Here is a 12,912-nt window from a genome sequence, read left to right on the forward strand (position 1 = left end):
AGATGAAAAAGAGAGAAAAGCTACTAATTGCACTTGATCTTGTCTAGTCAATAGCATGCAGCATCAAACACACAAAAGTTGGAAATATTTTTAGATAAAGCATATACGAATGTGTGACATCGAAACAAGGATTCGTTACTTTGACAAATTAGTAACACGCGAGACACCTCATTCGGCAATTCTCTTCGCCTGAAGACTTGGGGGACTCCCACCATATGCTACTGCACCTTGATACTCGGCAGTCTCACAACCACTCAGTGACTTGGATTTTTCAAGTCTCCAACCGAGAAGTTTTCCTCACTCGGGAAATTAAGGGAACACTACCTCAAACTACATGCTTCACTCACAAAGCTTCAACAATACAGGTTTCAACAAAAGCAAAAATTCAAAGAACTTTATGAAGAAGGCTTTGGTGTATTTAACACAATATGTTGAAATGAAGCAAAGCTTATTTATTAATATTTTCGATAAGCCACAAATATGTACATATACATGAGTCAAAATAAACAAACAAAAGGGAGCCTTCACAAAGGTTGCTTAGGGGAAGTCTCAGCAGTCGGTAGAGCCCCAGAAAGAGAAAGCACCGGAGGGTGGTTATCCGGAGCCTCAGTACTTGACAAAACCCCAGAAGGAGGAGGCATTGGAGGTTCATCATTTGAAGCTTCATTACCAGGTACAACCCTAGAGGACGAAGGCAATAAATGCCTTTGGAACAAACCCACAAACCGCTGATGATCAAGTAAAACCTTACCATCAGATTCCTTCATCTGGTCAAGCTTCCTCTTCATGTTTGTAGCATAGTCATGGGCGAGCCGGTGCAACTGCTTATTCTCATGCTTGAGCCCTCTAATCTCCTGTTTGAGACTCATCACTTCAGCAGCCAATGATTCAACTTGGCGGGTTCTAGCAAATAGGCGTTGGGCCATATTAGACACAGAACCTGCACACTGAACACTAAGAGCCAGAGAGTCCTTAACAGCCAACTCATCAGACCGTTTGGAAAGTAGTCTGTTATCTTTGGGAGTGAGAAGGTTCCTGGCCACCACTGCAGCGGTCATATCATTCTTCATCACAGAATCCCCAACGGTAAGAGGACCAGTAGGGGATATGAAGGATGGGCGCCATATGTTGTCTGGAGAAGGCGTGGCTGTCTCTTCTCCAAGGTTCAAGTCAAAACGACGGTCGGAGGGTCCAAACATTTTCAAATGTGTTGAAGAAGGAAGAGGTCAGACAAATCAAGATCTTAGAAGTGCAAGAAATGAGCTTCTACTGGTAGAGATTCAAGTGTGCTGTGGAACTTAATGCCAGCCTCTATAAAAATCTGCACTCGACGGAGCTTCAGAAATCGAAGAGGCGTTTGCTTTCTCAAAAGCTGGGCTGCTCAGAGACCACGAGGGCCGATCTCAGAAATCGAAGAGGCGTTTGCTTTCTCAAAAGCTGGGCTGCTCAGAGACCACGAGGGCCGATCTCAGAAATCGAAGAAGCACCTGCTTTTTCAGCCTCGTCAGCACCTGTCACATGCACACTCAGCTTTGCGGAAATTACGGGCAATCTGTCGAAGATTTCTGGTGAAGTAGAAAGCACGTGAATCTTACTGTTCAATCACCACTCTCCATATGCACCATCAACTCCTCGGGTACCACATATAACTTTGTCAAAGATCTCTGACAAAGTTTAGGCACGAGAATTTCGAAGTTCCAGCTACCCTACTATTACCCATAAGGGTAAAGGAACAGCACCACTGCTTGACAACTGGAAAGTCCCTATGTGTGTCGACCTCCGTGTTTTGCGGCAAGACAGGTTGGCAAGAACGTCCAACCTTTACTCACATTCGAGAAAAGACTCCCAACATAATTACTTTCTCAAAAACCGGAGTAGCACCGCTTTCCGAATCTCGAGAGTCAGATCCTCGACGGGATTGCTTGTTCGAAAACTGAAGAGGCACAACTCTCAGAACTTCGAGAGCCAGATTTCCTTAGATAAAGCTTGTCTGTAATCTTCACACGTAATATCAGCTTTCCAGATACCACATACCACTTTTTCAAAGTGCTCTGACAAAATTAAAACACGTGAAGCTGGCAGCTCCCACTACATTGCTGTGACCAAGAAGGGTAAAGGAATAGCATTACTACTTGTTATTGGGAAATCCCTATATACATTGACCTCCCTCCTCAACGGACAGGCAAACCTGCAAAAATGCTCAACCCTTTCTCGCATTCGAAAAGGCACCCTCAACATAACCTCTTGAAATACTCAGCTTTATTTCCCCCCGATAATACCTCAGCAAATAAGCCACACCAAGAACAAGAGTATCTCATATCATCAGGATCGAAAGCAAGAGTATCCCATATCATGCTTTCTCCCTGTCTTTGTCTTTGTCCTTGTCCACACCTGCAGGACAAGGAGAAAGAGAGCAGTCAGTCGGAACCTGAAATCAAACCTCCAATTTGGAACTGACTGCCTGGAGCCTTTGCCTGGTTGCTTACTTAGCATTGCTCTCGAGTACTCATCCTCAACTGCTATCAAGGTCACGAATTCCACCGGCAAATACCTCATGACAGTTGATCAGATATTGGCTCTTTACACTGAAGCTGCCAAGCGTGGATGAGTCACTATGAAGGAATGTTCTGAAGGACCATTTAAATGCAAAGGTTGCACACCACTTCTGCCATGCAAAAGATTGAAGCAGAAGGTTCAACGGTGAGCTGAAACAGATCACTACAGCACGACACCTTTCCATACCACATTCATTATTCCGTCAACAGCAAAAGTATCCCATATCATCAAGGTCGAACGTACTCTAGATTTGATGGACTTGTTTTGACCCTTAAATTTTTGAGTCGGCCTTATACTCTGAAGGGCACCAGAAAACCCTCCAGCACAGTTCAAGAATAAGCCTGTGGAAAGTTACTTCTTCAAAAGCAAAAGTATCTCATATCATCTCTTATCCATTTGCTTCTCCTTATCCTGGCAGTTGAATGAGAGACAAGTCCATGGAGAACAATCAACCGGAAGCCGAAGTCAAACCTCTGATCCTGGGTTGCTTACTTGGAAGTTTGACTGCTTACCTTGTCTGTCTCCTCTTTCGGCAGATCTCCTAGCTCGGCGACTTGGGGGACTCCTACTATAGGGTTTGTATCACACTTGACTAAGCCCGAAACTACAACTAAGCTTCAAGTGAAATTGATACATTACCTTGTGCGTCAACATCAGCTAAGTACACCATTCCCGGATGGAGGAAAGGTATTTCCAGAGAAGGGCAGATGAAGATCAGACCACACTTCGGTACTTAGAAGTTTCGTGATTACTCAAGGGATTGGATCTTGCAAGTCCCCAACCGAGGAGTTTCCCTCACTCGGGAACTTAGGGGAGCACTGTTTGTACCATACTTGACCAATCCCGAAACTACCGAGCACCGGCCAACGCTATACTGTCAAGGACCCAGAAGAGTTCCCCTCCGACCAGGAGACCAATCACTACTCGACACGTGTCAAGATTAGAAGCCAATCAGAGCGCAGCACGTGTCGACATCAAGAACCAATCATAACATGACACATGTCAATGTGACAAAGCTACAAGTTTTTCTATAAATAGGGGTCATTCCCCCACAATATTGCCTAATGCCATTTTGTGTTAAATCATTCACAAGAACTCACTAAATTGAGAGCTTGATCCTTTGTACTTGTGTAAGCCCTTCACTACTAATAAGAACTCCTCTACTCCGTGGACGTAGCCAATCTGGGTGAACCACGTACATCCTGTGTTTGCTTCTCTGTCTCTATTTATTTACGTACTTATCCTCACTAGTGACCGAAGCAACCAAGCGAAGGTCACAAAACCTGACACTTTCTGTTGTACCAAAGTCTTCGCTGATTTTGTGCATCAACACATATCTTTGCTAGAGATGATGTAGAAAATCAATTTCCTTAACGAGCAGGCTTGGCAAAGTATGCTTGTAGGCATAAGATCCTTACTTCGAGTTAGGAGATGCATCGTAGCATCATTGTTCGACCTAAGTGTCCCAAATAGTCATACCAAGGCAAGTAAACTGCTCAAATCACCAGGCTCTAGGCCGGCCACATGTGGTGTATCCAAATCGGAAGGTAGCCTATTGGCCCTAAAATGAAGCTTCAGACTTATTTTTCGAGGTAGTGCAAAGATATTTCACTTTGTTTTCTATCAGTAGTTTCATTCATGATCATTGTCATCTCAAATATCCTTAATGCTCAACGACGTTCTTCCAGAACGAAGAGAATATAAGGTCTCTGAAATGGTAATTTAGTATCATTCATACAACGAGAAGCGTGACAATGCTCTTAATCAGGTTTGATAGACCTAAAGTCGTTGCTAAAGATGTGATTTAGGTATAAAGTTAGTGTGCATAGTATCGCATTCATCTAGACAACTAACTTTTCCACATTTGTACCTAATCACGTGTTTAATTGAATTCAGTCACATGTTTTAAGAAACTTGATTCAATTAACTCATATTCAAGAACAATATCAATAAGATTATCCATAACTATAACAAACACCAAATGTGAATCCAAGAACATAAAAAAAATGTTCACAAAGTAAATGGTTTGCTAAGGGGATTCGGCCAACAAGGTCATCCATGTCAAAATTATGCTCTTCCAACGATGTTTAGTGGAGCAAAATTAGTCTCACATATTGACTACGAGAATGGTACTCCTCAACGACATTGGTAGGGGCACAAACAGGTGCATAACTAATGATCTATTCCATCAAGACGAAAGTAGATTATGCACGGTCAAAGTTTGGGAATATTATCCCTTATTCTTGAAGTTTTAGGTCTTAGGTGCCAAAGATCATGCTTCGGGCATGATGCCACACCTTGACATGCCCTGATTCTACCATAGGTTGTAAAAACAAACTCGAAATTAGATCGTGAGAGAGACAGGCCCAAACTTGGGTTCGGTAGGCTCCAGCAGAAGCTGAAGGGGTATGTTTGGTAGGCCTCTACTGAAGTATAGGAATACCTTTTGGAGCACCTCTGCCGAAGCAAAGCATGCCCTTCGATGCATCCCGGACGAAGTAGGGCACCACCATTTAGTAGACTCTAACCGAAACTAAGTGTATACAGTTCGATACCTCCCAGCCGAATTGCTGAGGTACCTTTCTCTCACAAGTGTGGTAGTAATCAGATCATAGAATTTGGTAAACTTCCACTTTCCACGCTACTGCTTCAGGAGCGAGTTAGAAATAAGGGAAAACAAGAAAGTATTCTTCAGTCAAAATTTGATCAAATTTATAAACTTCATAATCGTACTCATTCATGTACATAATCATGGTGTGCTTCAGGCAATATCTTGCATGATCAGACGGTTCGTAAGAGCAAGCCAAAGAGCCATGGAATCCTCGTTCAAGAGGTACTTTCGTTTTGTAATGCTTCGGGCATAAGTCTTCGAATGAAGAGCATGACGGAGGCTTATTCAGCTCTTCTATGTCATTGTTGGCTTCAATAGTTTCTCAACTTCTTGATATTTAAATGGAGATTCACATCTTGTAACCACATATAGTGGTTTATGTCAAGAAATGTCCAAATCGGTGAATCGAACTTGTTACGTTTCAACAATCCACTAAATGGAGGGAACAAGATTGTGATTGGTGCTATAGAAATAAGATCTCCATAAACATCAAAGTTAGAACATTCAGGTTCTAAGACATGGTTTACATGAAAAACGTCGAGTTTTCATGGGTGTATTGTTTTATGAAAACTTCGGGTTTCAAAAGCACTAAATTCGAAACTACAAGTTCAATTTAGTTTATGAATGTTTAGTTCATAAAAAAGAGGTTCCTGCAAGAACATAGAATAAAATATATTGATTTAAGTGTATTGGATTTGAGTTGCTTTAGGAATTCAATTGTGAGTGCTTCAGGACTACGAAATGGAGTTAGCGGTTCAAAGAAAAGAAATAAAATATTGAATCGTTATGTCCAAAAAGTGGGCTTCAAACCAATAAATTTGGATCTCTTTTTAGATTAGTGGACTGCTGATCACTTTAATTATTTCAATAGATCGAGATCCTTTAGGGTCGATCATATAACCAAAATTTAAAAAAAAATTGTCTAACCCCATATGTGATTTAATGTGGGTTGCAGGCCACATGGAAAAAGTAGGCCCAAATTAGGCTTGGGTTGGCTGCATTGGGCAGCCCATTAACCTGCAAAGCAAAGCTGCATGCTTGATGCGATGTCGCCCGAGAAGAACAGCCCAGCAGCATAATGGCTAGCAACCCAGTTGTAGGTAAGTGGGCCGAAGATAAAAGAAAGAAAAGTAAGCCTAGTTGGATTTTGGGTCGAGTGAACAGTAATCCTGGAAAACGGGCTGGGGTGCCCTGAGAGAAGGCTCAGCGAAGCTGGGTGTGGGATTGCTGGAGTTGCTCGATGGCGTCGTCATGAATGGCAGTGTTCTCATACGGGAAAACGAGTTGGGGTGACCCTATGTTCGAATCGGAACCGTAAGTTCATGACGAAGATGAGATTTTCAATATGAAAATCATGGTGGATCGCCAAATCTGGGTCGGATTTCTTCTGGACTTTTTGAGACCCAGACACTGAGAACCATTTCGTCCGTTGGTGGACGTGGCAGTCCGGCCACACGTTCATTCGCGATGAAATAGGAGGGGTTGCCAGGCTAGAATCCATGGTTGAAGACGACGTCGAACGATGTCATTTCTGGGTTCTGGGCCAAGAGATGTTGGCTCTTTTGGTTGGATGGTTCACAGGTCAAAAAGGGCGCGACTCGACTTCAAGCGGCATAGGCGCGAGGGCGGCAAGCCGCGGCTCTACCGCGATTTTCCCTTCTGTTTTTTTTTTTTTTGTTTTTTTTTTTTTTATGTTTTCAGAACCAAATTTTTTTTTTTTTTAAATTATGCTTCTATTTTATTTAGATTCTTTGACTCACAAATTCCACTTAGCGATTTTAGTGCGTAATGCATGAACGAATATATATTGACAAATATATAAACATATACAATATATATATATATATATATATCGGAAGAACAATATAAATGTAGAGGATTCATGTATCATGGGAAATGTTTTCATGTTTCATGATCGTTTCAAATACCTTAATTTATTTTAAAAGAACCCGATTGGCAGAAAACAACCGAGCCTTTGAATTTGTATAAGATCCTTCTTAGAAAGCCAGAATTTCTAAGCCAGAATTGCATCTTCAATGCGTTGTATCACGTTCAACAAAAAAACAAAAATTAAATTGAATCTATAGCATGTAGATCAATTCAATAAAATAGTAAATTAATCATAAATAGAATGATTAAAATGTAATACTCTCATTATTGAAGAATAAACTATCTTTAGTGCAGCGTCAAGAGTATGCTTGATAATGTGTTGTAAACCTAATTTACTGAACAATTATGGAGGCCAGAGAGAGAAGGGGTGTAGCAATAGTAGAGAGAAATAGAGAGATGTGTAATTGTGAGGTGTGTGTTATTTATCTCACCCCATTGTACATTTATTTATAGTAGTAGGGAAGGTTAAATCCTTACCTTAATAGGATTACAACTCTAATAGGATAATATCTAACCCTATGAAATATTCCAATGTATCCCTAGATACAATAGGATTTACACAATCACATTCATAATCTAATAGGACTGCAACATGTTGAACATAATAATCACATAGTTGATTTTCTTGTATGCTTTTTGTTGGCAACAAATGATATATGGTTATATATCAGGATTTCGTAGTTCAAGTAGTTAATAGTATTTACACGTACTTTTGGCGTCTTGCATCAATTTTTCGGTTCTTGAATCTGGCATCCTAGAAAAAAATGATTTTTACTAACAGTATAAAATATTATCTATAATTGTAGTTTTCTATTTATATTTTGGAAGGAAGATTCTATGGTATCTTATTAAAACGTAAGGTATCGGTACCATTTAAGATACCTTATGATAGTTCAAATTACAATTTAAGGTTACATAATTACGATAACATTCAAATCAACAACTAATAATGACGTGATTATTACTATTGTGGATGTCCTATTACATTGTCAAGGCATGTTTTTGTACTTCAACGCGATTGAATTACAATATTAAGGTTTATCATTATACTAGTGGTGTACAATTACAGTATAGACATATGCTATTACTAGGGAACATTATGAACTTACACAAGATCATAATCGTACCACAACACTATGTCAACATACAAGATCTAAGGTAAGGTTACACCGTAATCATTTAAATTTATCCAACGTGGTTACATAATTATCTTAACATTATATTTAATTACACCAAATGACATTGGTATTACTATACCAAGGTTGCCCTTTACAACATGGACGTTAGATTATACTATTTAGGTAGTATATTATATTTAGACTTTATTACATTACAATTTAACGTTCAATTGGATGGTACCAATACATTATTTTTATTAAAGGATCGCAGACAGACCTTTTTTAAAATTCAAAACTTTCATCGTATGAAAAAAATTGGAGTTCCACCATAAAACCAATTGATAATATAGGGAGTAGCCAATTATTTATAAGCATGTACAAGTTCCCTTCTTTTTCCGATGTGAGATTCATAATGTCAAGATGTCTCTTCATGAGTGGCCAATTTTCAAGCTTAACACGTGAACAACACAAATCAAGTGACATAGAGTATGTGTGATCATTAAGTTTCACAATGAACAACTTACTCTGATATCATAGGCAACATGTATAATACTTAGCAATTAAGCTTAGACATACTTTTGCTACATGCAATTAGCATGAGGTGGTGTTTTAAGTGGACGTGTCTATTGCATTAGACATGCTTTTGACAGCTTAAGAGCTTAGTCATTAGGTATAAATAGGACATATGTTCTTTTATTTCAATCAAAATCCTAGGTTAGGTTTTAGCAACTCATGCATGTGTTGCATACAAAGTGTGCGTCTATATTTTGAATACATATGTAGATGTATATGTGTGTAGAGAGATAGAAAGAAAGAGAAAGAGCTTGATATGTGGATACTGTTGGTCGGCTTCTCTTGTCTAACATTCTAGCAATCGAGAAGAGTGGTTTATGTTATGTGTTGCAAAACTTTATATTTTATGATATATGTGAAAATCACAAATTATTGTAAGTTTTACTCTATTTTCAAGTCAAACATGTTTGATTTCGTATTATCGTTTTGAGGAGTATATATACACTTTGTGGACTATTGTGACTGTTCATAGAGCATGAGAACTTTAGTGTAGCATTATTTCTAGAAATAAATGTAAATGCAAACGGTGTGGGGTGGGCCAGTCTTATTATTTTAGATAGAACTGGACCTAACTCGGTCTATCTCAAACAGACAAGTTGTTACAGGTCCACATGTCTTTTTATTTTAATTTTTGTTAAAAGGAACAAAACTTTTACAATTCGCATCTTAGCTCTCAACTCTCAGCAGCAACCCTCCTAAATCTCTCTATCGAGATCGAATTGGACAGGGCCAACAATCTTAAACGAACATCAAAGGTCCAAAAGCCCTCATTTGTTTCTATTTCTTAATTTTCGATTTCAACCATGAATGTGTTGGATTCTAATCTCGAAGCTCTTGTTTTCAAATGCCTTTCAACTTAAAATGCTCTATCTTTTTCGTTCTAAGTCGGAATTAGGCGTCGTCCACACGCTCGTGGGACCAAGATTTATCCATCTACTCTAAAAACACGTCTAAACACAAAGTAAAATTTAAAATAACCAAAAAGCCCCTCAAATGTTTTCCCAAAAGTAAATAAATAAATAAAACTCAAATACACCTCGAAATGCAAAATAAAAAATAAAAAATAAATAAAATAAAATTTCAAGACGAAATATCACATTAAGACATCTTCCTTATAAGTTAAAAAACATTCCCCCCCCCCCCAAAAAAAAGGAGAGAGGTGCCTCGTCCCAATACTATTTCAGCGTAATACTAAGGAAAGTGATTATTTTGGATCTCTTCCTCCTAATCCACCAAGTCCTAGGATCCGAGTCATTGAAATTTGATCAAACGGCTAAAGTTTTATAACTTTTAAAGTGAGTCCCTGTTTGTAGTCGTTGTATTAAATTTCAATGGTTTATATTCCTAAAATTAATGGACTAGGAAGAAGGGATCCGCTAATACCGAATGCCTACTTCTACGCAATGACATATATAAATAGATATGTGTACAGAAAAAAAAAAGTCAAAGAGCATCTAGAAACCTTTCTCTATATCGTATTGGGAGCATTTTTACTCATCACCATTTAGTATGATGTATGCTCACCACCATATTTATCATCATTAGATGAATTTGAATCTCGAGATTCATGTAGTGGATAAGCACAAATTTCAAAATTCAAACTCATTTAACAATGATAAATAGAATGATGAGTATACACTATATTAAATGGTGATGAACAAAAATATTTTCGTATCGTATTACGATATTTTCTTTTCTTGGATTATCTTTAGCCTTTATGATGATGAACAATCACATGCATATCGGTCTTGAGTCACGTGACAAACCATCATCAATTTTCTTCTCTTTTTTGTCTGAACCGCCCCAAATTTTCCCACCCAAAATCTGTGATCCAATACATGGGTCCCCACATTTGCCATGGCGCATTTAATCTTCTCAACGTACCAGTACCAGTTACATTATCTCACATCGTCTCAACCGTCCGATCAACGATTGAACCAAACCACCATCGCAATTACCATTATACCCCCCCCTCTCCCTCATGGAATCATAGCAATGTTCCCGGCAACCAAATCTCTCTCATAATTTGTGCAGGTTGCGTACAATACATCTAACGTGCGCTGCTGGCAACCCCAATCCAAAGCATGAACGCTATCGAATTCGAACCCAAAAACCAAACAACGCCACGGTGCGTTTCTACGCACCCAAAGCTTATTTTAGAAGCATTGCCCGCGTGATCGGTTTGTGTGCTTGATTTTGTGATTATATTTGACTACTGGTAGTCAGTATTTAGTTTTCTTTTTTCTTCATTAACCTAAGTATCATGAGTTCAAACTTTTATATATTAATTTTTTTCGTTCCAGCTTCATACTTGAAGTGAGGATTGTGTGACACTTTTATAGTTCTGTTAGCATTTTTGTCAGAACATCTATTAAAGCGTGACGTCGTGTAGGAGCGGACCAACTTAGGGGCAAGGGGGTCAACTAACTCTTCGACTTCCAGTGAATCTTCATAGATGACTTGGGTGCTGGCCCCTTTAAGGTTAGAGTTGCCCCTCATATATTTGCGTCTGGCTTGTTTGTTGGTTTTGATTACAATTGTAGGAAGAAAAAAAAATAGAAAACTTCATTTTAATCTTTGGCAAAGATGACTTTTAGATTAAAACCTTGAGTAAGATCGAAATATAATTTTAGTCCTTTGATACATTAATAACCTCATTTATTAATTATAATTTGATTTTTTTAATTATTTCTCTTTTCCTTCCTAATTTTTATTGTATTAATTTTATTTCATTTTCATTTTCATTTCATTTATCATAATATATTTTGTTGTAAACATTTAGATAAATTAATTTTTGTTATATAACATATTTCGATGTACTTTGTCTTTTTCATTTAGGTACATTAAATGCATTATAATACATTTCAGTGCATATATTTAGGTACACACATTTCGGTACATACATTTCGATACAAACATTTTGGTACATTAATTCAATATAATACATTTTAGTGCATAATTTAGGTACATTAATTTAATATAATACATTTTGATACATATATTTCGGTATATACATTTTGGTACTAACATTTAAATACATTAGTTCAATATAATACATTTGGGTAACATATAGGTACATTAATTGAGTCTTTCAAGTTTGAATAATGTTAAATAAAATTAATAAATTAAAAAACTCTTTTTTGGTCAAAAAAATAAATTAAAATTTGTATATTAATAAATTTAAAATTTTAATGGGAGACATTAAATAAAATGCACATTAATTATTTCGAATTAAGGACATATCAAGGGATTATAATCAATATGTAATATAACACCAGATTTATTTTAAATTTCAATCTTCTTAGGATTAAAGTTTTTAAAAAAAGGCCAAAAAATAAAAAACCTAGTAAAAGACTATCCAAAAATGCAAAGTAAACGAAATGGTAATATCAGAGAATGAACAAAACATCATCATTCTCGCACAAACATATTAATAGGATGCAATGACATCAATCAATTTGTTAGTGTGTTCAAGATAAGTGTGTTCCTTTGTTAAAAATTCATATGGAAGCAACCTTGGAACATGTTAATTATTCACACAAATGAGGCATTAACAAATTTGCAGTATGTCTTTGCAAATGATTTCAAGCCTATCAAAACTAAATGAAATAGCGATATACTATTTCTGTTAAAAAATATTTGAACGCTACGCGCGGTTCTTACTGACCCTAATGATATTTCTTAGATCCACAGTTGACGTCGTGCCGATGGACAATGACACACAGCCACCAAATCAACCCCAACCCGCACCCTGCCCCCACCAAATTTGCGATTACCGCTTGTATGTCAAACCTCGCCACCTGCAAATCCTAAAACCCCAGCCCGTGCTTGCTGCTGCTGCCTGACCACCCAAGAATTCTGCAACCCGCGCCCGCTGCTTCTATCTATGGCCTACTACGAACGTCGTTGAGGTCATCACTTGGGCACACCTTCAGATCTCCCATGGTGGGCAGGGCTGCCTCCTGTGCGAGGAAGACGACAATTTTTTTTTTAATTTTATTTTGCAGAAATTTTTATAAAAAATTTATGGCCCACATGGGGCCATGTCGGTGGGTGTCACGTAGGGCCAATTCATTATTCACATGGATGTTATGTCAGGTTTTAATGCAGATTTTGATATAAAAATTAACGAAAGTATAAAAATGTCACACAATCCTTACTATA

The 12,912-nt window shown here is 37.9% G+C and overlaps 1 long non-coding RNA gene across 2 annotated transcripts; it reads left to right on the forward strand.

Moving 5' to 3' along the window:
* The first annotated feature begins 10,805 nt into the window (after positions 1-10,805).
* On the forward strand, positions 10,806-12,912 carry LOC126612467 (uncharacterized). Of its 2 annotated transcripts, XR_007619130.1 has the most exons (3): positions 10,806-10,876; positions 11,141-11,229; positions 12,434-12,912. It is a non-coding gene; the product is annotated as an uncharacterized LOC126612467 (long non-coding RNA). The 2 variants fall into 2 exon arrangements; XR_007619129.1 differs by lacking the exon at positions 10,806-10,876 and having other exon boundaries at positions 10,998-11,229.

Source organism: Malus sylvestris, chromosome 17, assembly GCF_916048215.2.
Source record: "Malus sylvestris chromosome 17, drMalSylv7.2, whole genome shotgun sequence".
NCBI lineage: Eukaryota > Viridiplantae > Streptophyta > Magnoliopsida > Rosales > Rosaceae > Malus > Malus sylvestris.